Raw genomic sequence first — 26484 nt, 5'->3', positions numbered from 1 at the left:
CTACCTACCGGTCAACTCGTGGAGTCCTGACATGGGGATTAGTGGACCATCTCTTGACCTTTCCTAGGCACAAATTCCACTGTACACAGTTTGTAGGACATCACCCCTTAGTACTGAAATGGACCACCCTCATACTTAACAACTCATTTCTGTGACATCGCATTATTACTACTGGGCTAGCTGAGAACAGTCATTACTTGAACCAAGTCTGTATCTTGTTCACTACGAATAACACCGTCAAACGGTCGCGTCTGTCTACCTCATTGTTTGAACAAGCTTATCTCCGAAACTACTGCATCAGTTCTCATGGGATTTTCGTAGGTAATTTGAGCTCTGGTTGGAGCAACGTACAGGCTTTATTTAAACAATATCGAATTATGAATAACAAGATATCGATATTTAAAATTTTATCTAAAAACGTCGTTTTTGTTTGCCTGTTTCAATCTACAAAGCTACTAAACTGATTTCCACGGGATTTTCACAGGTGAGTTGAGTGTAGCCTGGGGCAACGTATAAAGTTTGTTCCATCAAAGCCGACTTGAGCAGCGTGAGAAGGAATGAAATGTCTCTGACGGAATTGCTACTTAGGTCGCGTCCAGTGACTAAACTGCTTTGAAGTCGCAGAGATCTCATGATCTGTCAGTTCTGGTGTTACTGCTTCTCTACTCACAACAAAACATACCTGGCCTCCTTTTATACTGGTGGGTGCACCTCTCGTGACATCTACTGGTCATTGCGCCATTACATATGATTGTCCGGATACTTTTGATCAGATACAGAAGTGATGTGCGAATGCATAAAGTTTCGGATAAATTATACGAGTATAACGCTAAGGCAGAGATTCAAAATCTGGTTATAAAAAGTATCCTAGGGTAGATGTCTACTATGGGCATAATTTGCTGGCTAAGGAATGTAGATTGAAACTGAAAAAAATTGCAGATAAGGGGGAAACAGAAGATGGGATACTGATAAGTTGAAAGACGCAGAGGTTGCTTAGAGTTTCAAATGGAGCATAAAGCTCCGACTGACTGCAACAGGTTAAAAGGATCCAGTAAAAGATGGGTGGGTAGGTCAGAGAGTCGAAGTAGTGACGGCAGCAGGGGAACAACTAAGTAAAATCATAAGACCAAGCCGGAATTCTTGAAAACAACGAGTTATAAATTTAAATGAGGAAAAGACAAAAATTATATAAATGGCCGTAAACGAAGCAGACAAGAAGTAATACAGACGCCTAAATATTAGACTGAGAGGGGGTGAAAAATGGCATCGCAGTAATGGCTAGATGATAAATGCAAAGCTGTAGAGCCACACATGGCTATGCAAAGGAGTTATAGCGCCTATAGGAAGCCTGAAGAGTCTTTTGGAGGAAAGAGAATCACCTGTGGAGTAAGCACGAGAAGAGACCTTCTAAATGGGGCATCTTTTTGTTGTGCACAGTGTGAATTTGCTCTCTGTGTAGCACCACATTTATCACGTGCACTAACAGTGTCTCACGCTAGGTCTTCCTATTGGGCGGAGTGTGCCGTCGGTGTTCACGCTCGACTCTCTTATTATGCTACCATCGTAACAACAACGTGTGATGTGTTGCCTATCTGCCAGGCGCAACGGAGAGCTCTGCACAGAGATGTGTGTGACCCTCCAACGTTAAATTTAGTATAAAGCTGTTTTATGTGATTTATCGTTGATTAAAAATCAAAAGTCAATGTGTTAAAGTAGCAGCCTATTGTCTTTGAAGATGATCGCCGCCGTAAAGAGAGAAAACGGAAAATCAGCGCCTCCAGATGAAGAAAATCATTAATACACGCGCTGCCCCAGAACGAAAAACACAATTCGCAACGCCACTCAGTGGGCCAACCTACTTCAAAACCAGTACATAATAGAAAATATGGATATAAAATCGTACAAAACTGTGTTCATTTCACTTTATTTGGGTCGGAATTATGAAATACAAAATGGCTGATCCAATTTGGCGCACTGAAAATCGTAAATTTAGCAGATTCAAGTAAAACTACGGGTATAAAGAACTGTGAGGCCGCTAATAACGAATTAGAAGTGGAAATTGCCGTACTGACTTATTCGGTTTTTTGGATTTTCAGTCGAACTCAGAGGCACATTCGTCGCTTGTGTCATTACTGCTGTCAGAAGCATCACTGTCTGGTTGTCCACTGAGCGACAGTTCGAAAAGCAGATCTTTTATCTCATGTGGAATCTGTTTATTTTCTTCAATCATAATTTTCTGTGCTCTCGAGATGGATGGATCCGAAAATATCAGAAGTCGATGGATTACGACATGCATCGTTATCTCACGGAAAATCTAGCGTGTAAAATCTTCTCGGTAACGCCAGGTATCGATCCTTATTCCGCGCCTCCTACGTGTCTGCAGATAGTCAACCAATCGGCAACAGAACTGTTTCGATTATGGCATATCCGTATATAAAAACTATGTGGACTGATGTCGGCATCGGGCGTTATTGCAGAATATTCCGAGTCCGGTGAAATTGGCATCGAGAATATTCATTTTTTCAGAGCTGATGACAGATACGTAATACTTCCGGTGCTCTCTGTACAAAATTTGAATACTCTGCAACATTTCAGGAAAAGGAAAAAACAACAAATAACAAAATTACTCTAGGAAATATTAATCTTGTAAAAAAAAAGGTTATTTCCCAGTTTGCGAAAAAAATTATGATTAAAATTCCGAATGGCTTCCCAAGAATATTACAGAAAACAATAACGACATTTTTTGTGCAGATAATAGTTTATGAGATAATTGCAATGACGGGGGACCCATTTTCACCGTGCTATAAAAGCGCAAGTACGTGCACGCAGACAGATTTGAACTCGTTAAATATACTAAATAGGATAATATGGGTATTAGTTTAGGTTTAAGTAGTATACATCATTACACCTGTTAAAATACCACAAACATACTTTTAGAGTGCTACCCATGTGATTTTATCCTGAAAACTAGGCAGGGTGGCTATCATATATCATAGAGGCCACACAAACAATATCCGAAAAATTTGTGCTCAAATTCACTGTTATCGTCAACTCTCACGGCACGTATCATATTAACTTGAGAGTGGAATGACACCGAAGCATTGGACAAGTATGCACCAGTGCAATATACACAATAATTCGCCAGGTATTGTATCTAGTTGGCCCACCGTGCCCTGGCGTGAGCGTGTTACAGTATTTCACATAGAAAACGACCTGTAATTACGTGAAAGTAAAATTTCGTTCTCTTCTTTAATATACGTGATCTATTTTATCATCAATTACTTTAGTTCTGATTCGTAACTCAGGTCGACAAAGAAATGTTTTAATGGGTGAGCAACGCACAGCTGACCATGCCAGTCCTAGGGCAAGTTATCCACTGAGGCAGAGGAGCGAGTAAGAAAAGTATCCAGGCAACACAGCAAGATCGTTGTTGTACTGTGTTCCAGGACACTATCAACCTGATCAGCTTTTCAGCGTAGCGGCATCACACTACGCAGACCGTTCGGTCCGTAATTTGGAGGTTACCCACCCTGCTAACTATCTTTTGATTATACAGGGTGGTCTATTGATCGTGACCGGTCCAAATATCTCAAGAAATAAGCGTCAAACGAAAAAAATACAAAGAACCAAACTTGTCGAGCTTGAAGGGGGAAACCAGATGGCGCTATGGTTGCCCCGCTAGATAGCGCTGCCATAGGTCAAACGGATATCAACTGCGTTTTTTAAATAGGAACCCCCATTTTTTATTACATATTCGTGTAGTACGTAAAGAAATATGAGTGTTTTAGTTGGACCACTTTTTTCACTTTGTGATAGATGGCGCTGTAATAGTCACAAACATATGGCTCACAATTTTAGACGAACAGTTGGTAACAGGAAGGTTTCTTAAATTAAAATACAGAACGTAGGTACGTTTAAACACTTTATTTCGGTTGTTCCAATGTGATACATGTACCTTTGTGAACTTATCATTTCTGAGAACGCATGCTGTTACAGCGTGATTACCTGTAAATACCACATTAATGCAATAAATGCTCAAAATGATGTCCGTCAACCTCAATGAATTTGGCAATACGTATAACGAAATTCCTCTCAACAGCGAGTAGTTCGCCTTCCGTAATGTTCGCACATGCATTGACAATGCGCTGACGCATGTTGTCAGGCGATGTCGGTGGATCACGATAGCAAATATCCTTCAACTTTCCCCACAGAAAGAAATCCTGGGACGTCAGATCCGGTGAACGTGCTTCGACGACCAATCCACCTGTCATGAAATATGCTATTCAATACCGCTTCAACCGCACGCGAGCTATGTGCCGGACATTCATGATGTTGGGAGTACATCGCCATTATGTCATGCAGTGAAACATCTTGTAGTAACATCGGTAGAACATTACGTAGGAAATCAGCATACATTGCACCATTTAGTTTGCCATCGATAAAATCGGGACCAATTATCCTTCCTCTCTGATTTGCGGATTAGCCGCGACAGCAGCTAAAACACCTACTTTGGCATAATCATTTGTTGCAGGTCGTGGCTGACGTTTCACATGTAGCTGGACACTTCCTGTTTCCTTAAATAACGTAACTATCCAGCGAACGGTCCGGACACTTGGATGGTGTCGCCCACGATACCGAGCAGCATACATAGCACACGCCCGTTGAGCATTTTGATCACAATAGGCATACATCAACACGATATCGACCTTTTCCGCCATTGGTAAACGGTCCATTTCAACACGGGTAATGTATCACGAAGCAAATACCGTCCGCTCTGGCGTAATGTTACGTGGTACCACGTACTTATACGTTTGTGACTATTACAGCGCCATCTATCACAAAGCGAAAAAAGAGATCCAACTAAAACATTCGTATTTCTTTACGTACTACACGAATATGTAATAAAAAATGGGTATTCCTATTTTAAAAAAACGCAGTTGATATCCGTTTGACGTATGGCAGCGCCATCTAGCGGGACAATTATAGCGCCATCTGGTTTCCCCCTTCAAGCTAGACAAGTTTCGTACTTTGTAGTATTTTCGATTGACGCTTATTTCGTGAGATATTTGGCCCGGTCACTATCAATGCACCACCCTTTATACTGTGTCCCGGCTAGAACAGTGACACAGCTATAAAAAGTGGAACACGTGTGAAAATTCTATTTAAAGAATCTTATAAAACTTATATTGATATACACTGAAGGGAAAAAAAATCACAACAAAAAGAAGGGGTTGTGCGACATAAAAGGAAGTTTTTGTTAAATTTCCTGCCAGTCGCGTAAGAGTGACGCCGGTAGCGCCACTGAAAGAATGGGAACCAGGTTGTCTGTAAATACACGCTGTAAAGGTCGTGAGCGTTAGTTACCTTTGAGACTGGACGCGCTGAGATGATGTTAGTCAAGAATGCCTTTAAGGCGACAAAGATTCCTTTATCAACACCTCACTGATGTAAGCTGGTTCTGCCTGGTTAGAAACAGGTCAGTTGAGGCTCTGCAACCAACCTGTCTGATTGCGAGACACACTGGACCTGCACCTGGATTAATGATCGTTGTATCGCGTCTGAATACCTTAACGCAAAGTACATCAAATTCGATTGACGCCTCCCAAAGAGATAGTCTCCACTCGTTCCAGTCTGACTATGTAAGCGTAGACCAGATGAGGTTTAAATTCAGACAATTGAGAGATGTATACCACATAAATTAATAACAAATGATACTGATGCCCCATGCTACAGAAAACAGGCCAGAACGCGGAAGCAACGAAAAGAGCATGTCAAATTTAAGAGAACGCAAAACCTCCTAGATTGGAGAAGTTTTAGGAAAGCTACAGACTTAGTGCAGACTTCAATGCAAGATGTTTTTAATAGTTTTCGCAACGAAATCTGGTAGAAAATCCAGAGAGATTCTGGGCGTATGTAAAGTACACAAGCGGCAGGACACAGTCAACAGCTTCACTGTACGATAGCGATCGTGATGGTACAGATGACAGTGCCACTAAAGAAAAGATATTAACGCGGTATTCCGACATTCCTTCACCAAAGAAGTCGATGTGAATATTCCAGAGTTCGAATTAAGAACAAGCGCCAACATGAGTAACTTAGAAGTAGATATTCTCAGCGTAGCGAAACATCTTAGATCACTTAATATAGGTAAGGTCTTCGGTCCAGATCGTATACCAGTTAGGTACCTTTCAGAGTTCGGTGACACATAGCTCCATATTTATCAATGATGTACAACCACTCGCTCGCAGAAAGAACATACCTACAGACTGAAAAGTTGTACAGGTCACATTAGTATCCAATACAGGAAATAGGAGTAAGCCGATGACTTACAGATCCGTATCAATAACGTCGATTTACAGTAGGACTTTGGAATATATGCTGTGTTCGAACATTATGAATTACCTCGAAGGAAACGAATTATTGACAAATAGTCAGAATGCATTCAGAAAATATCGTTCTTGTGAGACACACTAGCTCTTTGCTCACACGAACAAATGAGTGCCATCGACAGAGGATTTCAAATTGATACCATATTCTCAAATTTCCAGAAAGGTTTTGATTCTGTCCCTCACCAGCAGCTTCCAGTCAAATCGCGTGCCTACATAGTCTCTGTTGCGTAACTGGATTCGTGATTTCCTGTCAGAGAGGTCATAGTTCGTAGTAACTGATGAAAAATCATGGAGTAAAACGGAAGAGATATTTGGCGTTCCGCAAGGAAGTGTTATAGGCCCTCTGCTGCTCCCGATCTATACGAACGATTTAGGAGACAATCTGAGCAGCCCTGTTAGATTGTTTGCGTGTGGTGCTGTCATTTACAGTCTCATAAAGTCATCAGACGATCAAAACCAATTACAAAATGATTTAGAGAAGATATCTGTATCGTATGAAAAGTAGCAATTGACTCTAAATAATGAGACATGTGAGGTCAACCACACGAATCTACTAAGTATCGGTTAAACGGCAAATAATACAAAACGTAAGGCTGTAATTCAACTAAACAGATAAGGATTAAAATTACGAATAACTTTAATTGGGACGATGACATAGATAATGTTCTGGGGAAAGCGAACCAATGACTGCACGGTTTGCGATCTGCGTCAGGTATGATTGACGGAGGACACAGAAAAAATTCCTTTTGTATTATCACGAAATAGGGAAGGGAGAGGACGAATATGATACGCGGACTGGATTGGCAAACATTAAAACAAAGATGTTTTTGAAATGCCTGGTTAAATCTGCGGGACAGAACAGGTAGTTGAAACTGTGGAAAGGGGCCAAAAATGAGCGGCTGTCAGTTACACTCGAACACATATAACTTTATTTAGTTGCCCAAACATTACAGCGCAAATTTCCGAGCTTAACTATCGACTGAATATGTCACATAATCTTATGCCTTAAGGGCACAACCTCTTTAAGTTTTAAAACGGCTGAAGGCCCATGATTTAAAACACAACTACAATAAATTTTCAGAAGGCAGAAAGCGCAAGGTTCTATCCCTAAATATAATTTCAAATGAGGCTGAAGGCCCAAACAATCTAAGACTTGAAAAGTAATGAATTTTAATTTTAAAACGGCTGATGGTCCATGATTTAAAAAACACAACTACAATAAATTTTGAAAGGCAGAAGGCCCAACGCTTTATCCTTAAATAATTTTAAGAAAGGAGGCTGAGGGCCCAAACAATCTACATCTACATCTACATCTACATCTATACTCCGCGAGCCACCTTACGGTGTGTGGCGGAGGGTACTTATTGTACCACTATCTGATCCCCCCTTCCCTGTTCCATTCACGAATTGTGCGTGGGAAGAACGACTGCTTGTAAGTCTCCGTATTTGCTCTAATTTCTCGGATCTTTTCGTTGTGATCATTACGCGAGATATATGTGGGCGGTAGTAATATATTGCCCATCTCTTCCCGGAATGTGCTCTCTCGTAATTTCGATAATAAACCTCTCCGTATTGCGTAACGCCTTTCTTGAAGTGTCCGCCACTGGAGCTTGTTCAGCATCTCCGTAACGCTCTCGCGCTGACTAAATGTCCCCATGACGAATCGCGCTGCTTTTCGCTGGATCATGTCTATCTCTTCTATTAATCCAACCTGGTAAGGGTCCCATACTGATGAGCAATACTCAAGAATCGGACGAACAAGCGTTTTGTAAGCTACTTCTTTCGTCGATGAGTCACATTTTCTTAGAATTCTTCCTATGAATCTCAACCTGGCGCCTGCTTTTCCCACTATTTGTTTTATGTGATCATTCCACTTCAGATCGCTCCGGATAGTAACTCCTAAGTATTTTACGGTCGTTACCGCTTCCAATGATTTACCACCTATGGCATAATCGTACTGGAATGGATTTCTGCCCCTATGTATGCGCATTATATTACATTTATCTACGTTTAGGGAAAGCTGTCAGCTGTCGCACCATTCATTAATCCTCTGCAGGTCTTCCTGGAGTACGTACGAGTCTTCTGATGTTGCTACTTTCTTGTAGACAACCGTGTCATCTGCAAATAGCCTCACGGAGCTACCGATGTTGTCAACTAAGTCATTTATGTATATTGTAAACAATAAAGGTCCTATCACGCTTCCTTGCGGTACTCCCGAAATTACCTCTACATCTGCAGATTTTGAACCGTTAAGAATGACATGTTGTGTTCTTTCTTCTAGGAAATCCTGAATCCAATCACAAACCTGGTCCGATATTCCGTAAGCTCGTATTTTTTTCACTAAACGTAAGTGCGGAACCGTATCAAATGCCTTCCTGAAGTCCAGGAATACGGCATCAATCCGCTCGCCAGTGTCTACGGCACTGTGAATTTCTTGGACAAATAGGGCGAGCTGAGTTTCACATGATCTCTGTTTGCGGAATCCATGTTGGTTATGATGAAGGAGATTTCTATTATCTAAGAACGTCATAATACGAGAACATAAAACATGTTCCATTATTCTACAACAGATTGACGTAAGCGAAATAGGCCTATAATTATTCGCATCTGATTTATGACCCTTCTTGAAAATGGGAACGACCTGCGCTTTCTTCCAGTCGCTAGGTACTTTACGTTCTTCCAGAGATCTACGATAAATTGCTGATAGAAAGGGGGCAAGTTCTTTAGCATAATCACTGTAGAATCTTACGGGTATCTCGTCTGGTCCGGATGCTTTTCCGCTACTAAGTGATAGCAGTTGTTTTTCAATTCCGATATCGTTTATTTCAATATTTTCCATTTTGGCGTCCGTGCGACGGCTGAAGTCAGGGACCGTGTTACGATTTTCCGCAGTGAAACAGTTTCGGAACACTGAATTCAGTATTTCTGCCTTTCTTCGGTCGTCCTCTGTTTCGGTGCCATCGTGGTCAACGAGTGACTGAATAGGGGATTTAGATCCGCTTACCGATTTTACATATGACCAAAACTTTTTAGGGTTCTTGTTTAGATTGTTTGCCAATGTTTTATGTTCGAATTCGTTGAATGCTTCTCTCATTGCTCTCTTTACGCTCTTTTTCGCTTCGTTCAGCTTTTCCTTATCAGCTATGATTCGACTACTCTTAAACCTATGATGAAGCTTTCTTTGTTTCCGTAGTACCTTTCGTACATGATTGTTATACCACGGTGGATCTTTCCCCTCGCTTTGGACCTTAGTCGGTACGAACTTATCTAAGGCGTACTGGACGATGTTTCTGAATTTTTTCCATTTTTGTTCCACATCCTCTTCCTCAGAAATGAACGTTTGATGGTGGTCACTCAGATATTCTGCGATTTGTGCCCTATCACTCTTGTTAAGCAAATATATTTTCCTTCCTTTCTTGGCATTTCTTATTACACTTGTAGTCATTGATGCAACCACTGACTTATGATCACTGATACCCTCTTCTACATTCACGGAGTCGAAAAGTTCCGGTCTATTTGTTGCTATGAGGTCTAAAACGTTAGCTTCACGGTTCTCTAACTATCTGCTCGAAGTAATTCTCGGACAAGGCAGTCAGGATAATGTCACAAGAGTCTCTGTCCCTGGCTCCAGTTCTGATTGTGTGACTATCCCATTCTATACCTGGTAGATTGAAGTCTCCCCCTATTACAATAGTATGATCACGAAACTTCTTCACGACGTTCTGAAGGTTCTCTCTGAGGCGCTCAACTACTACGGTTGCTGATGCAGGTGGTCTATAGAAGCATCCGACTATCATATCTGACCCACCTTTGATACTTAACTTAACCCAGATTATTTCACATTCGCATTCGCTAATAACTTCACTGGATATTATTGAATTCTTTACTGCTATAAATACTCCTCCACCATTGGCGTTTATCCTATCCTTGCGGTATATATTCCATTCTGTGTCTAGGATTTCGTTACTGTTCACTTCCGGTTTTAACCAACTTTCCGTTCCTAATACTATATGCGCACTATTTCCTTCAATAAGCGATACTAATTCAGGAACCTTGCCCTGGATACTCCTGCAGTTTACCAATATTACGTTAACTTTTCCTGTTTTTGGTCTCTGAGGACGGACGTTCTTTATCAACGATGCTGATGTTTTCTCTGGTAAGCCGTCAGGTATTTTATCGTTTCGCCCAAGGGGGGGTCCCTCTAACCTAAAAAACCCCCGTGTGCACGCCACACGTACTCTGCTACCCTAGTAGCTGCTTCCGGTGTGTAGTGCACGCCTGACCTGTCTAGGGGGGCCCTACAGTTCTCCACCCAATAACGGAGGTCGATGAATTTGCAACCATTATAGTCGCAGAGTCGTCTGAGCCTCTGGTTTAGACCCTCCACACGGCTCCAAACCAGAGGACCGCGATCGACTCTGGGCACTATGCTGCAGATATTAAGCTCAGCTTGCACTCCGCGTGCGATGCTGGTTGTCTTCACCAAATCAGCCAGCCGCCGGAAGGAACCAAGGATGGCCTCAGAACCCAAGCGGCAGGCGTCATTCGTTCCGACATGTGCTACTATCTGCAGCCGGTCACACCCAGTGCGTTCAATAGCTGCCGGAAGGGCCTCCTCCACATTACGGACGAGACCCCCCGGCAAGCACACCGAGTGCACACTGGCATTCTTCCCCGACCTACCCGCTATTTTCCTGAGGGGCTCCATAACCCGCCTAACGTTGGAGCTCCCTATAACTAATAGGCCCGCCCTCTGTGACTGTCGGGACCTTGCCGGAGAATCGGCCACTGGCCCAACAGGCGAGGCATCCTGTGGTGGCTCGGAAACGATGTCATCACCACTAGGAAGCACCCCGTACCTGTTGGAAAGGGGTAAGGCAGCTGCCACGCGGCCAGATCCCACCTTCGCCTTTCGGCCAGGCACGCGCGAGCCCACCACTGTCCGCCATTCACCCTGGAGTGATGGCTGACCGGTAAGATGCTCACTGCCGGAAGACGCAGCGACATCAGGGGTTCCATGTGATTCCAAGGCCACCGAAGTAGGCATAGGTCTCACCACAGTTGCCCCAACGCCACTACGAGCCGACGCCTGCGCCTCGAGCTCGATGAGCCTAACAGACAAAGCCTTAAGACTTAACAATAAGAAATTTTACTTTTAAAACGGCTGAAGGCCCATGATTCAAAACACAACTACAATAAATATTTACAAGGTAGAAAGCCCAAGGCTTTATCTTTTAATTGTTTTTAAATGAGGCTGGAGGCCCAAACAATGCAAGACTTGACAAGTAAGGGACTTTCAGTTTTAAAGCTGCTGAAGGCCCATTATTTAAGACCCAACTAAAAGCATACAGATTCAAACCATGGGCTATGAGCCATTAAAATACACAATCAAATACCAATAAGAAAAGGCAGTACAGCCAGCGGCGCTCAGAAGTTTCCGGGGGTCGGTCTGCACTTGAAATATTAACGTTTGCTTAGGGGAAACAGGTAGTCGGCCCAACTATACCCGATCAGCCATCAACCCAACCAAGAGACAGTCAACGGACCCACCAACAAGACGACTTGCTTTCCACCCGAGCAGTATACAAGGAACTGCAAAGCCAAAACGTAAAAGGCGTAGCCGCCCACAACCAAGTATGCATAAGCTGTCAAAACTACACACACGTGTTGGACAGCGACAACACGGTGAGGAAAGGACACTGCCTAAATTTTACGTCAGCGGCCAGGGCAGGTAACCGGAACGCTAACGGCCACAATGCAGAAAATTCCGCTGGTGCACTTGGACTTCAAAACACCAAAATACAGTTAAACCCCACCAGATGGTGGATAAACTTCCGCCAACTCGAACACTCGCTGTTGCTCATGGGAATACCCCCAACAGCCAACCATGAAAACCATCGGTACAATGTGAACAGAGTGGCATCGGTAACTAAATCACCACTCAACTTTGTCCTGGGTCGGTGCCTCACGAACCTCGTAGCAGTCGGAACAGCCCCCACACACTCAGACACTGCGTAGAGACCGCCAGCGGGCCCGGCCCACTGCGCCGCGCCGAGATTTCCTGGCTGATCCACACCAACCGACCGACTGCCGCACACCGGCTGGCCGGAAACTATAAGCACCAGACTAAAGATAGTACAAGGTGCGGATATCGATACACACCGCTGCCACACGTAGGAAGAGGAAGAACCACGGCATAACCGCAATAACAGCGGGAAACCAAACGCAGAGTAAACCAACGTATAAGCCGGGGCCAGCAGGTCTCAGTTGCAGGAGGATCTTCTCATGAATCTTAAGTCACCAACTTTCGCCGCCGAATGCGAAAATATTTCACTGATGCCCACCTACATAAGCAGAAATGATCATTGTAATAAAATAAATCAGAACTCGGGCGACAATATTTAAGTGTGTGCTGTTGTCGCGTACTGTTCGAGAGATGAACGGAAGAGAAACAGCTTATATGTGGCTTAGTGACCCTCCCCTCCTCATCCCCCCTATGCATTTATAGAGTACTCATGTAGATCTGGATGTAGAAATGAGGAAGCGAACTTATGATCAAACAAAGCTCATTAATGTAAAGTAACATCAAAGTACCCTCCATGGTAAAGTGCATCCGGTTGAAGATTCGATATCAATATTTCCACGTGGCCTGTGTCTGTAGGATACGGCGAAGACATTTGAACTTTATTTAGACGACAGCGCACAGGCCGGTTATCAGAAACTAGAGGCCACCTTCACTTCTGCCATTGTATGAAAATTGCAGGAAATGTTAATTTTTTACTTCCACTAGCTCCTAAATCAGTTACGTCAGGTGGAATGCTGCCGCACTTGTGGGCATTAGTGCACATTTACACGGACCTTAAAGAGCAGAAGAAAGCGCACGTTAAAGCGAATGGGATAAGTCATTTGTAGTTAGACGTAGCACAAAGCGCACGATAGTTGTGTACGCACAGTGGGCGCTTACAATGGTGTAGAGTAGACCGCTGAAAGGAAATCAGAACTTGCCGGCCGAAGTGGCCGTGCGGTTAAAGGCGCTGCAGTCTGGAACCGCAAGACCGCTACGGTCGCAGGTTCGAATCCTGCCTCGGGCATGGATGTTTGTGATGTCCTTAGGTTAGTTAGGTTTAACTAGTTCTAAGTTCTAGGGGACTAATGACCTCAGCAGTTGAGTCCCATAGTGCTCAGAGCCATTTGAACCATTTGAAATCAGAACTTGTTGCTCTCTCAGTAGCAGCTGCACTATATGCCGCGACAGCGAGCAATATGAAAAGGTGATAACAGTCATTTAGGGTGAAAAATGGATGAGCAGCGGGAGGAGAGAGGGAATTCGACATTTCTTCGAAAATAACTTATTCTAGAGGACGACAGCTTATTTCGAAATTAACTGAGGATGAGAGAGGATAATTATAGATTCCTAATGGACCAGCCACAATTTAATGAAGCAAGGCAGTGTGACGAGAAAAGCAGTTACTTCATCCTAGACGTTATCAGCTACTACAGATGGAAAAAATCGCAACTCCAAAAAATAATTATTGTAGAATAATGAAATTTCGGGAATACATTTGTCTAGGAAATATATTTAAGTGATTAACATTGCAAGATCACATGTTAATGTAAGCAGGAGATGAGACATTGCAAATATGAAATGTTGATGCATTAATAACCGCTGTAACTGGCAGAATGTTGAATGAAAGTATGCAAACGTTCCTGCATTGTGTTGTACAGGTGCCGGATGTCAGCTTGTGGGATGGAGTTCCATGCCTGTTGCACTCGGTCGGTCAATACTTGACGGTTAATGCTGACTGTGGATGACGATGGGGTAGTCGTCCGATATGCTCGATGGGGGTCAGATCTGGTGACCGAGCAGGCTAAGCCGCGTTTCACACTGCGACACCGGTGACGGTCGCCAGTGACGGTCACCGCTAATTGTGGTGAAGACTCCTGCATCACCGGTGTCTGACACCGCAGGTGTTGCCAACTGATTAGTTAGTGAAGTGGACTCGAGCGAGGAGGAACTTTTGTCAGTACTTCTAAGCAGCAGGAGAAGGAGGAGGAGGATGAAGACCAAACTTTTATTACACGTACTTCCACTGCTACATGATCGACTGGTGAAAGGATTGTTTTATACTCTTTCTACATCTACATCTACATCCATACTCCGCAAGCCACCTGCCGGTGTGTGGCGGAGGATACCTTGAGTACCTCTATCGGTTCTCCCCTCTTTCCAGTCTCGTCTTGTTCGTGGAAAGAAAGATTGTCGGTATGCCTCTGTGTGGGCTCTAATCTCTCTGATGTTATCCTCATGGTCTCTTCGCGAGATATCCCTAGGAGGGAGCAATATACTGCTTGACTCTTCGGTGAAGGTATGTTCTCGAAACTTCAACAAAAGCTCGTACCGAGCTACTGAGCGTCTCTCCTGCAGAGTCTTCCACTGGAGTTTATCTATCATGTCCGTAACACTTCCGCGATTACTAAATGATCCTGTAACGAAGCGCGCTACTCTCCGCTGGATCTTCTTTATCTCTTCTATCAACACCATCTGGTACGGATCCCACACCAGTGAACAGTATTCCAGCAGTGGGCGAACAAGTGTACTGTAACCTACTTCCTTTGTTTTCGGACTGCATTTTCTTAGAATTCTTCCAGTGAATGTCAGTCTGGCATCTGCTTTACCGACGCTTACTTTTATATTGTCATTCCACTTTAAATCAAATCTTTCTTTCTGTGTATTCACAGCATATTACCCTTGTCTACATTGAGATTAAATTGCCATTCCCTGCACCATGAGTCAATTCGTTTCAGATCCTCCTGCATTTCAGTACAATTTTCCAGTGTTACAACCTCTCGATATACTACAGCATCATCTGCAAAAAGCCTCAATCAACTTCCAAAGTTATCCACAAGGTCATTTATATATATTGTGAATAGCAACGGTCCTATGACACTCCCCTGCGGCACACCTGAAATCACTCTTACTTCGGAAGACTTCTCTCCATTGAGAATAACATGCTGCGTTCTGTTATCTAGTAGCTCTGCAATCCAATCACACGATTGGTCTGATAGTCCATATGCTCTTTGTTCATTAAACGACTGTGAGGAACTGTATCAAACGCCTTGCAGAAGTCAAGAAACACGTCATCTACCTGGGATCCCGTGTCTATAGCCCTCTGAGTCTCGTGGACGAATAGCGCGAGCTGGGTTTCACACGATCGTCTTTTTCGAAACCCATGCTGATTCCTACAGGGTAGATTTCTAGTCTCCAGAAAAGTCATTACACTCGAACATAATACATGTTCCAAAATTCTATAACTGATCGACGTTAGAAATATAGGTCCTTAGGTCTGCACATCTGTTTGACATGCCTTCTTGAAAACGGGGATGACCTGTGCCCTTTTCCAATCTTTTGGAACGCTACGCTCTTCTAGAGACCCACGGTACACCGCTGCAAGAAGGGGGCAAGTACCGTCGCGTCCTTTATGTTGTTTGAGGTTACGTTAACTATTCACGGGTTGCAGGACATGTCTCCTTGTTTAGTCCATGGAGGGAATATTGCGCACAGTAACCGAGAAGACTTTGCAAACTACTTAATTAGCCCTGAAGGTGAAGTGCCTTGGCAGCTGCAAAAAATGTAATTGCTAGAAATGTTACATGAACGTTAATGTGGTTAGGCCTCATTATTCATCTGGCATTGTATCTGTGATGTGCATTGTGCAATTATTACTATGTTAACTGTAAGAAGTCACATTATTGTATTCACTGAACTGATTGGAACTTACTAATTGTAGAGTGTCAGGAACGTGTACATCAATAATATTATAATAAATAAATAAAATTCATTATTGTAGTAGCTACATATGCGTAAATAATTGTAATTAAGAATAGTATTTTAACTCTATTTTTTGGACCATAAGGCGGAACGCCTTAAGATGACGATAAGGCGCACCCGCAAATATGTTACGAAAGTTTTTAAATATAAGTATTGTTTGAGATTTTCTCTTCATTCGCCCTGTACGGGTGAGTTCATAATTTGCACGCTCATCCTTTTTGTTCCTACTTATCGCATTAAGACTGCATAACTGTACACTTGATACTGGTAAACGCAAAAGAAAAGGGGGCGAGGGATGCAAATGCGCTTGAAGGTTACCACCCCCATAGCCTCATACAGGAGTAGCAACTAAATTTCGGTAGTCATTTATGGTCCGAAAAATAAGGTACTAAATTTGAAAAGCCGGCCGGTGTGGCCGTGCGGTTCTAGGCGCTTCAGTCTGGAACCGCGTGACCGCTACGGACCCAGATTCGAATCCTGCCTCGGGCATGGATGCGTATGATGTCCTTAGGTCAGTTAGGTTTAAGTAGTTATAAGTTCTAGGGGACTGATGACCACAGATGTTAAAGTCCCATAGTGTTCAGAGCCATTTTAACCACTTTTTAAATTTGAGAAAAGAACATACGACATAGCAATTTTGTTTTTCTTTTTCATCCATGCTCATTTTATTGAAATCAGGCACAAGCTTTGTTGTAATTTCTTGCCACGTATTCGTTTCCACCACTTCGTTGCTGTAGTCATCTCTTTTGATATCCCAAGTAGCAGGACGACTTTCTACTTCACTTATAAAATCTTCCGTGTCAATCAAATCTAAACCCATGGTCACAATGTGTACAGTATAATGTACAATGAATGTTTCGCGTCAATGTCTCAGAAATGACTGCCTGTCTGTTGGCAAATCTGCAGCGCCGTATCTGTGATCTGTGTCCCAGTGCGAACACTGCAATTCAAACTAATGCATGTCCGGCTGTGACTGCTGTGAACACAGCGACCTTGTCCGTCACATGTGGCGAGTATGAGTCACTGCTGGGTCACAGTGGGTCGGTGAGGCAGTGTAGTGTTCCGGTGTGAATGCTCCAGTTCAAAGGTTCAAATGGTTCAAATGGCTCTGAGCACTATGGGACTTAACATCTGAGGTCATCAGTCCCCTAGAACTTAGAACTAAAATCTAACTAACCTAAGGACATCACACACATCCATGCCTGAGGCAGGATTCGAACCTGTGACCGTAGCTGTCGCGCGGTTCTAGACTGAAGCGCCTAGAACCGCTCGGCCACATCGGCCGGCTCCAGTTCAAAGGAATGTATCTCTGTCGGTGACCGTCGCTGGTGACCGTCACGAATGTCCCAGTGTGAAACGGGCCTAAGACAACACACTGACACGCAGTAGAGCATGTTGGGTTACAATAGCAGTATGTGAGCGAGCGATATCCTGTTGGAGAACGTCTTGGAATGCTTTTCATGAATGGCAGAACAATAGGTAGAATCACCAGATTGACGTATAAATTTGCAGTAAGGGTGCATGGGTTAACCAGCTGAGTGCTGGTGCTCCTGCAGTCGTACGAAAGCGCAACCCAAATCATAAATCCAGATGTAAGTCCAGTGTGTCTAGCACGCAGAGAGGTTGGTTGCAGTCGCTCAACTGGTCTCCTTTTAACCAACACACGTCCACCACTGGCACCGAGACTGAACCAGGTTTCACCAGAAAACACAACAGCCTCCAAAAATGTTCGAATGTGTGTGAAATCTTATGGGACTTAACTGCTAAGGTCATCAGTCCCTAAGCTTACACACTACTTAACCTAAATTATCCTAAGGACAAACACACATACCAATGCCCAAGGGAGGACTCGAACCTCCTCCGGGACCAGCCGCACAGTCCACGACTGCAGCGCCCAGACCGCTCGGCTAATCCCGCGCGGCCAACAGCCTCCAACCTACCCTCCAATGAGCTCTGGCTTGACACTACTGAAGTCACAAAAGGCGATGTTTTCGGGTCAACGGAACGCAACCCACAGAGAGTCTGACTCGGAGCCGTACTTGAATTAACCAATTTGTAATAGTTACTTCTGTCATTGTGGCGCCAGATACTGCACAAATTTCTGCTGATGATGAAGTAGGAGCATCCAGCTTCTCGTAGCCGTATTACACGGCATCGTTCAAACTCTGTGAGATGTTGACAATGGCGTCTTTGTCACTTTAAAAGTATTCTTGACTGACATTAGCTCATGACGTCCAGTCTCAAAGGTTGAAAGGTCTCTGTTGGATTCCTTTCATGTTAATTTCTTTCAACTGTTGTCATCTACGGCATAAATTCCTCTTCTAAATTTACTGTGGTGTTTCTGACTCTATCTGGGAGGAGACTGAGCAGTGGAACGCGTTACTTTTACACATAAACAAGAACGATCTGTCACACTACTACACTTTAAAACACACTACACTGTATATGATAAGATACTGGCATCCCCCTTCCCTTCTGTGTGAAAGAATGAATGATCAAATGTATTTCTAGTTGCATGCTTGATGGTAGCAGACAAGCCTGTCTGCTAAAGAACAGTAGGACCAATGTCGGAACAGGTAGCTACGCTTTCTAAAAGCAAAGAGGTTACTACTCTTAGTATGGTCCTGTCCATCCCTTGTCAAGTTGGTATAGGAAGCTGCCTCTCTGGTCACTTCCGTTTGTATCTGTGGAAGCACCCTCCGTAGGGGCCCACGGCAGTCTGTCTGCGGCGAGCGTCTGAAGTGGTAAGATCTCCGGCTAAGCGCGTCTCTGCTAAGTCCGTAGGACAATGGATTTCTTAAGTTCAGCCTAACTGAAAATTTAATAACCTTTATTTCAGGTTTAGAGCTAAAATATACTATATTATCTTAAATTGCAACGCAGTGTAATTCGAGTGTGAAGTTCAGAATATCTTCCAGTAGTTGCTTTATCACTACTTTGTGAGTAAAGTGGAACCACGCGTTGATGATACGTAACTCTAAGATCATCAATCTTAAATGCGAATGTGCGTGAGATTATAACGTCTCCTCTTGACTATATTTTTCAATATAGCAATTTTTCTTTATGTTCAACCCACGTGGGGTGTACTTTGTGAGACCAGTACCACGTGCTTATACAATTGTTTGACGCATCAGGTTAATAGTAAGACGATAGTAACCAGTTCGAGGTTTTACTTTTGTAATTTGTGTTTCGATGTAATTTATTTTAATTATCAAAATTATTGTGGAGTTACACTCTTTGTGTAAACCAAGTTGACCACGTGAAGCATGTGGTGTAAGCATCAAAGTAGCCCTCAGCTATTCTTTTCGGGAAGATTTCACAGAGAGTTAGTATGAATTTACCAGTGTGTGGTAATTTCATGACGGATAGGATTGCGCTACGAATGTAACTTCTTTGGTTGAAAATTGAATCGGTTGGTCGTGATTAATTTCCTCTTGCATATGTTGCAACGTTCTTTGTGTGTTATTTTATGAATGCAGTGTTGTATGTAGTTTCCCAATCTTGGCTCCCTATTTGATGTGTTCCGTAAGATTACAAACTCACATTTTCACAATCCTAAATAAGGCACCAGTTTAGTTATGAATCAAGTTTAATATGCTGAAATTTTAACCGAATAGTGATCAATGTTAAAATAAATGTCTAAATATAAACTGATTTATTTCTTTTTATTTAAATTTTCTTTTTATATATACAGGGTGAGTCACCTAACATTATCGCTGGATATATTTCGTAAACCACATCAAATACTGTCGAATCGATTCCACAGACCGAACGTGAGGAAAGGGGCTAGTGTAATTGGTTAATACAAACCATACAAAAATGCACGGAAGTATGTTTTTTAACACAAACCTCCGTTTTTTTAAAATGGAACCACGTTAGTTTTGTTAGCACATCTGAACATATAAACAAATACGTAATCAGTGCCGTTTGTTGCATTGTGAAATGTTAATTACAGCCGGAGATATTGTAACCTAAAGTTGACGCTTGAGTACCACTCCTCCGCTGTTCGATCGTGTGTATCGGAGAGCACCGAATTACGTAGGGATCCAAAGGGAACCAAATGACACATACAGCAAACACGTGTGGCCTCCAGCACGCTCAAGATACATCAGAAATCGAAGAAGAAGAAAAAGTGAGAACAAAAAGATCATCAGAGCATTTTTTCTAAAAATAACAATGATCCTACATATTATTGTGTCGTCTAACAGTTCCTTGTTGGTCATGACACGTTTAATTAATACTTTTCGTAATAATTTTGTAAAGAAAGTTCTTCTTTGTCAGTTTTTGACTCGTAACGAAGGTTTTAGTGGTAAATAAAGTTCACTTTCACGAAAGATAATCGCACAAGTGTCTGCTCCAGGAGGCAAGCAGTACAATCTGAAAGATTATGTCTTTTCAAATTCTCGCCAGTCACATTAGAGTGGCGCTCGTAACTCCACTGTGACGATGGCATTCAGGTTTTCTTTAAATACATGCTGTAACGATCGAGAGCGTTAGTTACCTTGTAATGTTGATGCATTAAGTTGTTCTGAAAGCGGTGCTGATATTGAAGACAATAAAAGCGGGTTAAAAGCCGTGAGCTATCTGGGGAAGTTAACCTTGCATTACTGAGTAACTGTTTCAAAAGGTATCCAGTCTAGCTTACCAAATTCCCAACCAGACTAACATTAATTCAAAAATGGTTCAAATGGCTCTGAGCACTATGGGACTCAACTGCTGTGGTTATCAGTCCCCTAGAACTTAGAACTACTTAAACCTAACTAACCTTCTCGCAACGTTTCGAAGGGTTTCGTACCCATCATCTTCAAGCGAAGTGTCGAGATGCTGCTGCTGCTCTCCTTTATGACTTCCTCACTCTGAGGATGTTCTATTGGAAGTTTGTGGCCTGTTGGCCTTTACTCCCCTGGGAATCTGTCGAATCTTCTGTCTGTACTGGTGGTTGGTTCTGTACTGGCAAGGAGTGCCGATGTCCTATTTCCTGTGCTTGTCGGTGTGACGATTTTTCTTCTTCTTCTTGGCTGTTGGTGAGGGCTCTCCCTCGGTTGGGGTGCTGGGTACAGTGTGCCCTGCTTCTTCGTATTCTCCGCTGGCCAGAGCGAAGATGATGTAGCGCATTTGCCACTCGGTAAAGATAGGGTAGGAATTAATCAGGTTGTAATCCTCCCTGGAAAGGCCGACAAGGCCTTCTGGATACCCAATCGGTTGGTGTGGGGGTGGAGGTTTAGGACGGTTGGGTGGAAGGAAAGGGTAAGGGTTGTCGTGGTGGGGGTACGTGCCATCACGAAGCGATGCAGCGATCTTCTGAGTTACAGCGCTTGCGCTGTACATGTCTGGAAGCGGGAGGAATGGGACTTCCTCCCACTCCCCTTCTTGCGCTGCTGCTTCGTGGTCCGTCTTGGGCTGTGTTGCCTCCCCTTCGGCAGGCACGTCGGTCTGCGTGGCCACCGTCGCGACCTTCTTCTCTCGTGGAGGAGTCGTCTGGGTGGCGGTGTCGACTGCTGTGGCGGAAGCTGCTTTGGCTGAGCGAAGCTCCTGCGTCAGCTCAGCAATCTGACGCCGAGCCTGGCCCAGTTCCGCCCGCATGATCGCCCTCTCTTCCGCCATGGCGGATTTGAAGGCGGACATGGCGTCTTGTACGGCGTCGTTAAGGCGCCTGGAGACGACGTCTTCTGTGCAAGTGACCACCTCTTCGTGTGTGGTCGTCACTTGCTTCTGCGTCTTCTTCTCCGGTCCGCGCCAATTTCTTCTGTAGGCGCAGGAACGGGCGTTGGCCGCGTGTGCGCCGCCGCAGTTGGCGCAGGTGCAGGGGACGTCCTTCTGCTTCTTGCAGTCACGTGTGTCGTGTGCTTGCGCACACTTCAAGCACGCGACTGCTCCGCTGCAGTGCTTAGCCACGTGGCCAAGCTTTTGGCAGCGAAAGCACTGCGATACAGTCTTCCTCTTCTTCTTGCCGGATGTTCCTGCTAACGTGAGCAGCAACTCCGCCAAGGCAGCAGCTTTGCGTCCACTTCCGCGTCCAGGCATCTCGAGTGGCAGCTTTTTTTTTTTTATAAAGGATGGGGCCCCTCCACGCCCGCACCAACGTGGTGACCAACACAAAAGTTTTACTGTCACCTCCGTAAGCATGTTAGTTTAGAATCAGGCGTCACAGGATGCAGGCTGTGATGTTATCCATGCGTCTGGGTAAGGCTACTCATTAACATGGTCCATCAGGAGATAGTAGTGGTCGAAAACGATCGAAGGGTAGCGGTTTTAAGAGCAGAGGAAAAAAAGTGCCAAGGCCAGCGCCAAGGGAAAAAAACCTCTGCGACAGTAGGACGGGTGGTAAGGGCAGTAGCGGCTTGCTAGCTGCGACAGAGCATGCAAGGTGAGGGGTGGTTAGCGTGAGGTATCGTGCAACGTTACCTATGTACTGCGTGGTCGTTAGCTGGGTCAGGCCGGTGCTGCGGCTGGGCTCGCTTGTATTCTCCTGGGCCGGCCGCAATGGCTTCCTCCCTGTAACATAAAAGTTCGGCGCGGCAACGCATGCGCTGCTGTTAGGCCCTCTGCTGCGCCTTGTCGTCAGTGACTTGGTGCAGCTTCATCAGGCTGGCGCAGAACGACGGCGATCGGCTATAGCGTCCTCCTCTACTGCACGGCGCAGCCCTTCTGCACTGCAGCTGTGAACTGGTCCGCTGTTCCAGTGATCTGCGCCGCTTCAGCGTCGGAGAGATGCACGCCGTTCGCTCGCGCTTGCGCGATGACGGCTGCCTTCCTCTCTTCTCGGCCCCTTGAGGGGTCGAATCCCGCAGCGGGCGGCGTCGCCACCGGCTCCTCTGGGGCGGCGGTTGTCTTCCCTGCGCCTCTCACCTGCGGTGCTGCTGGAACAAAAGCAGGGATAGGGGCGCGAACTTCCTTCTGCGAGGTCGCAGGAGTGTTCGCGGGTACGACTGCACTGAGGCCTTGGGCGAAAACTGCTCGCAGTTGCCTCAAGGCCTCTTCCTTCTCTGCAGCCACGGCGGCTGCGAAGGCAGCCCTCTCCGCCGCCATGACGGCTTTGAGGGCTGTTGTGGCCTCCTTCACGGCGGTGCCGAGTTCGAGGTCACACCTCTTCACGGGAGAGCGAGCTGCGTCCTGGCTGCCCGTTTCCGAGCGGCCGTCCCTGCCCCTGGCAGGTGGATCTGCTGCTGCGCCGTCCCTCAGCTGCGCCGGGCTGTTCCGCGCCCTACGCCGTTTCCGACGTCGTCTTCTCTTCTGCCGCTGCGTCGGTGCGGCCGCGGCCGCCTCGCCGCCCCCGGCACGGCTGCGGCTTGAGAAAGCTGCGCAACCGCGCCAACTGGCGACGTGCGGGCCGCCACACCGGACACAAGTCGGCAGAGCGTTGCTGCCGCGGTCGCAGGCGCGGCTGTCGTGCTCACCTGAGCACTTGACGCACCGCGCCGCGTTGCGGCAATACTTCGCTACATGGCCCTCGCCCTGGCACCTGAAGCACTGGGGCTGAGGATCCATGGCGGTCGGGAGAGCCTCCGTCGTAACCGGGAAGCCCAGCAACTTCCGCAAGTCGAAGATGTCACTCCCGCCGTCGACCGTTTGCACGGTCACGGCATAGAGCGGCGCCCTCTTCTTGTTGGTTCGGTTGTGCAACCTTGCGGCTGCACTACCAAACCCGGCTCGCAGCAGCCCTTCCCGGACCGCTGCCTCGTCACAGCACCAAGGCAACCCCCTGAGGAGTGCCTTAGTCGTCTTCACCCTTCCTACGGAAGGTGCCTTCTCTCGCGCCGGCGGCGCGTCGACGATGTGGTCGGCCACTGCGACCTTGATCGCCCTGTGGTCGGCCACGTTTGCGGCTCGAACGCAGATCAGCGAGTCTGTATCGACAGACTCGTAGACCAGCTCGTTCCGAGCGCAGCTCGTCATGGTGTCGAACAGCGCTGTCCACCCGCCTTTGCACTTGACGTACAAAGGGGGGACAGGCCGCGACTCGTCTTCTCTAGAGTTCCTTGCACGGTCGGCAGACTCAGTGAGTTGCACAACCGAAGGACCCTTCGTAGCGGCAGGTTTCCCTTGCGCACGCTTCTTCCCCATACTGCGAGGCGCGGAACACGACAATTTGCACGCGTTGTCAAAACAACGCACGACAATTTGCTTTCCGCAGCGCCCACAGCACAGAAAACCTCTTCACGAGCTCTCAACGGCCGAGTAAGCGAAGCGCGCAACACCAGCGATGCGCTCACCTCGCCAGCTCAGGCCGCTCTCGGGTTGGTCCTCGAGTGGCAGCACTCGCACTCGCTAAATCGCAGACATCCTCTGTCTGGAGTAGGGGGAGGCTAAGCAGCAGTGCTGCTATTCCTCCGTTGTCAGCTCTGGTGGTGTGTGGTGGCCTCTCGTTCGAATTGGCCTCTGGCTACTTCGCTAGTGTAGACTAGCGAAGTAGTTTATTGCTGGTAGGTCTTCTGGGGCAGGCTGCCGCCTGCCGGTGCGCCACTCTTCATTCACCCACTTCACTGTGACCTCAGTGATGTGGTCCCAGTCCGAGGGGGTGAAGATGGGGCGGCTGTTCAGCAGTTTCAGCTCCTTCCGTGTTACGGCCTCGCACAACAAGCCACGCCTGTGGCGATGGTCGCACGGTACGTGCGGAAGAGGTGGCTTCGCGTGCGCCGGCGTGAAGGGGTACGGGTTGTCCCCGTGAGGGTACGTCCCGTCCTTCAGCGACGCCACGATCTTCTTCAGGAAGGGCTGCACGCTCCGCTCGTCAGGGAGCGGGAGGGGCAGTCCTTCGTCGGTTGCCGCTTCTTCTTCATCGTGCGAAGAAGCGGGCGGCAAGTCGTCATCAGTTTGTTCTTCTTCTGCATCCGTCTCCAGGCCAGAAGACGGTGCAGGCGTCCCGACGTCCACTTCCATGCGAGTCGCCGCCTGCATTGCTGCAGGAGGCGAGTCGGTGGACGTCGGGGTGGACGTCTGGGTGGCGGCATCCACCCGCGATGGCTGCTTCACAGGGGCGGGGGGAGCTGGCACAGGCGGCGCCTTCTTGAGAAGCCGCAGCTCCTCCCGCAGCTGTTGAAGCTGTCGGTGGACAGCCACCAGTTCGTCCTTAGTTGCGGCCCTTTCGGCCGCGATGGCAGCTTGTAAGTCGGCCAGCGCTTGGTCGGTAGCCGCTTCGACGCGGCACGACGCGCGCCCCTCGCCGGAGCGGGGAGGCAGTGCGGCCGACTTGGCGCCAGGCACCTCAGAGCTTGCTGTGGTGTGCTGCCGACGGTAGCTGCAGCTGCGCGAGTTGGCGGCGTGTGGACCGCCGCAGTTCGCGCATCTGCTGGGCCCTCCACGTGGTTTGGGGCAGCTACGGGTGTCGTGTGCCGCCGCGCATTTTAAACACGCGACTGCATTCCGGCAGACACCCGCCACATGCCCCAACTGCTGGCACCTGTAGCACTGCACACCTTGCAGTGATCGCCGCTTGTGCTTCGGCTTCTGTGGTCGCCTGCGGCCGCGGGAGCTCCCCAAGGCACTGATGAGGTGATCCAGCGCGGCTGCCAACTTGTTGCCTCTGCGTCCTGCCATACTTGCGGTTAGAGCGAACAAAGGCGTGCGCGAGCGACCTAACGGTGCGAGCCGTAGCGAGTCCAGCAGCGGAGTGTGGCCGTGTCCTCGAGTGGCAGCTTCGCTTCGCTTCGCTTGAAAATCACGGACCTCCTCAGTCCGGAGATGGTGGAGGCTAAGCAGCAGTGCTGCTGTTCCTCCTTGATTCCTCTGTTGTTGTTGTTGTATTTGTGGCCTCTCGTTGGAATCGGCCTCGGCTACCCCGCTGAGTTTAGACTAGCGAAGTAGTCATGCATTGGTATGTCTTCTGGGGCAGGCTGACGCCTGCCGGAGCGCCACTCCTCCTTCACCCACTTCTCTGTGACCCGGGTGATGTGTTCCCAGTCCGAAGGGGTGAAGATGGGGCGGCTGTTGAGCAATTTCAGCTCCTTCCTGGTTACGGCCTCATGCAACATGCAACGCATGTGTTTGAGGTCACACGGTTGGTGAGGCGGTGGTGGCTTCGCGGGCGCCGGCGTGAAGGGGTATGGGTTGTCCCCGTGAGGGTACGACCCGTCCTTCAGCGACGCCACGATCTTCTTGAGGAAGGGCTGCACGCTCCGCTCGTCTGGCAGCGGGAGCGGCAGCTCTTCGTCTGTTACCGCTTCTTCGGGTTGCGAAGAGGTGGTCCTTGTCCTGTGGGGTGGAGTGACTGGACGGGAGAACTGGTATGTCCCGTCATGAAGAGACATGAGCACCTGCAGCGCAGGGTCC

Source organism: Schistocerca nitens, chromosome 6 (genome assembly GCF_023898315.1).
Source record: "Schistocerca nitens isolate TAMUIC-IGC-003100 chromosome 6, iqSchNite1.1, whole genome shotgun sequence".
In the NCBI taxonomy this organism is placed as follows: domain Eukaryota; kingdom Metazoa; phylum Arthropoda; class Insecta; order Orthoptera; family Acrididae; genus Schistocerca; species Schistocerca nitens.
This window is presented reverse-complemented; position numbering follows the sequence as displayed.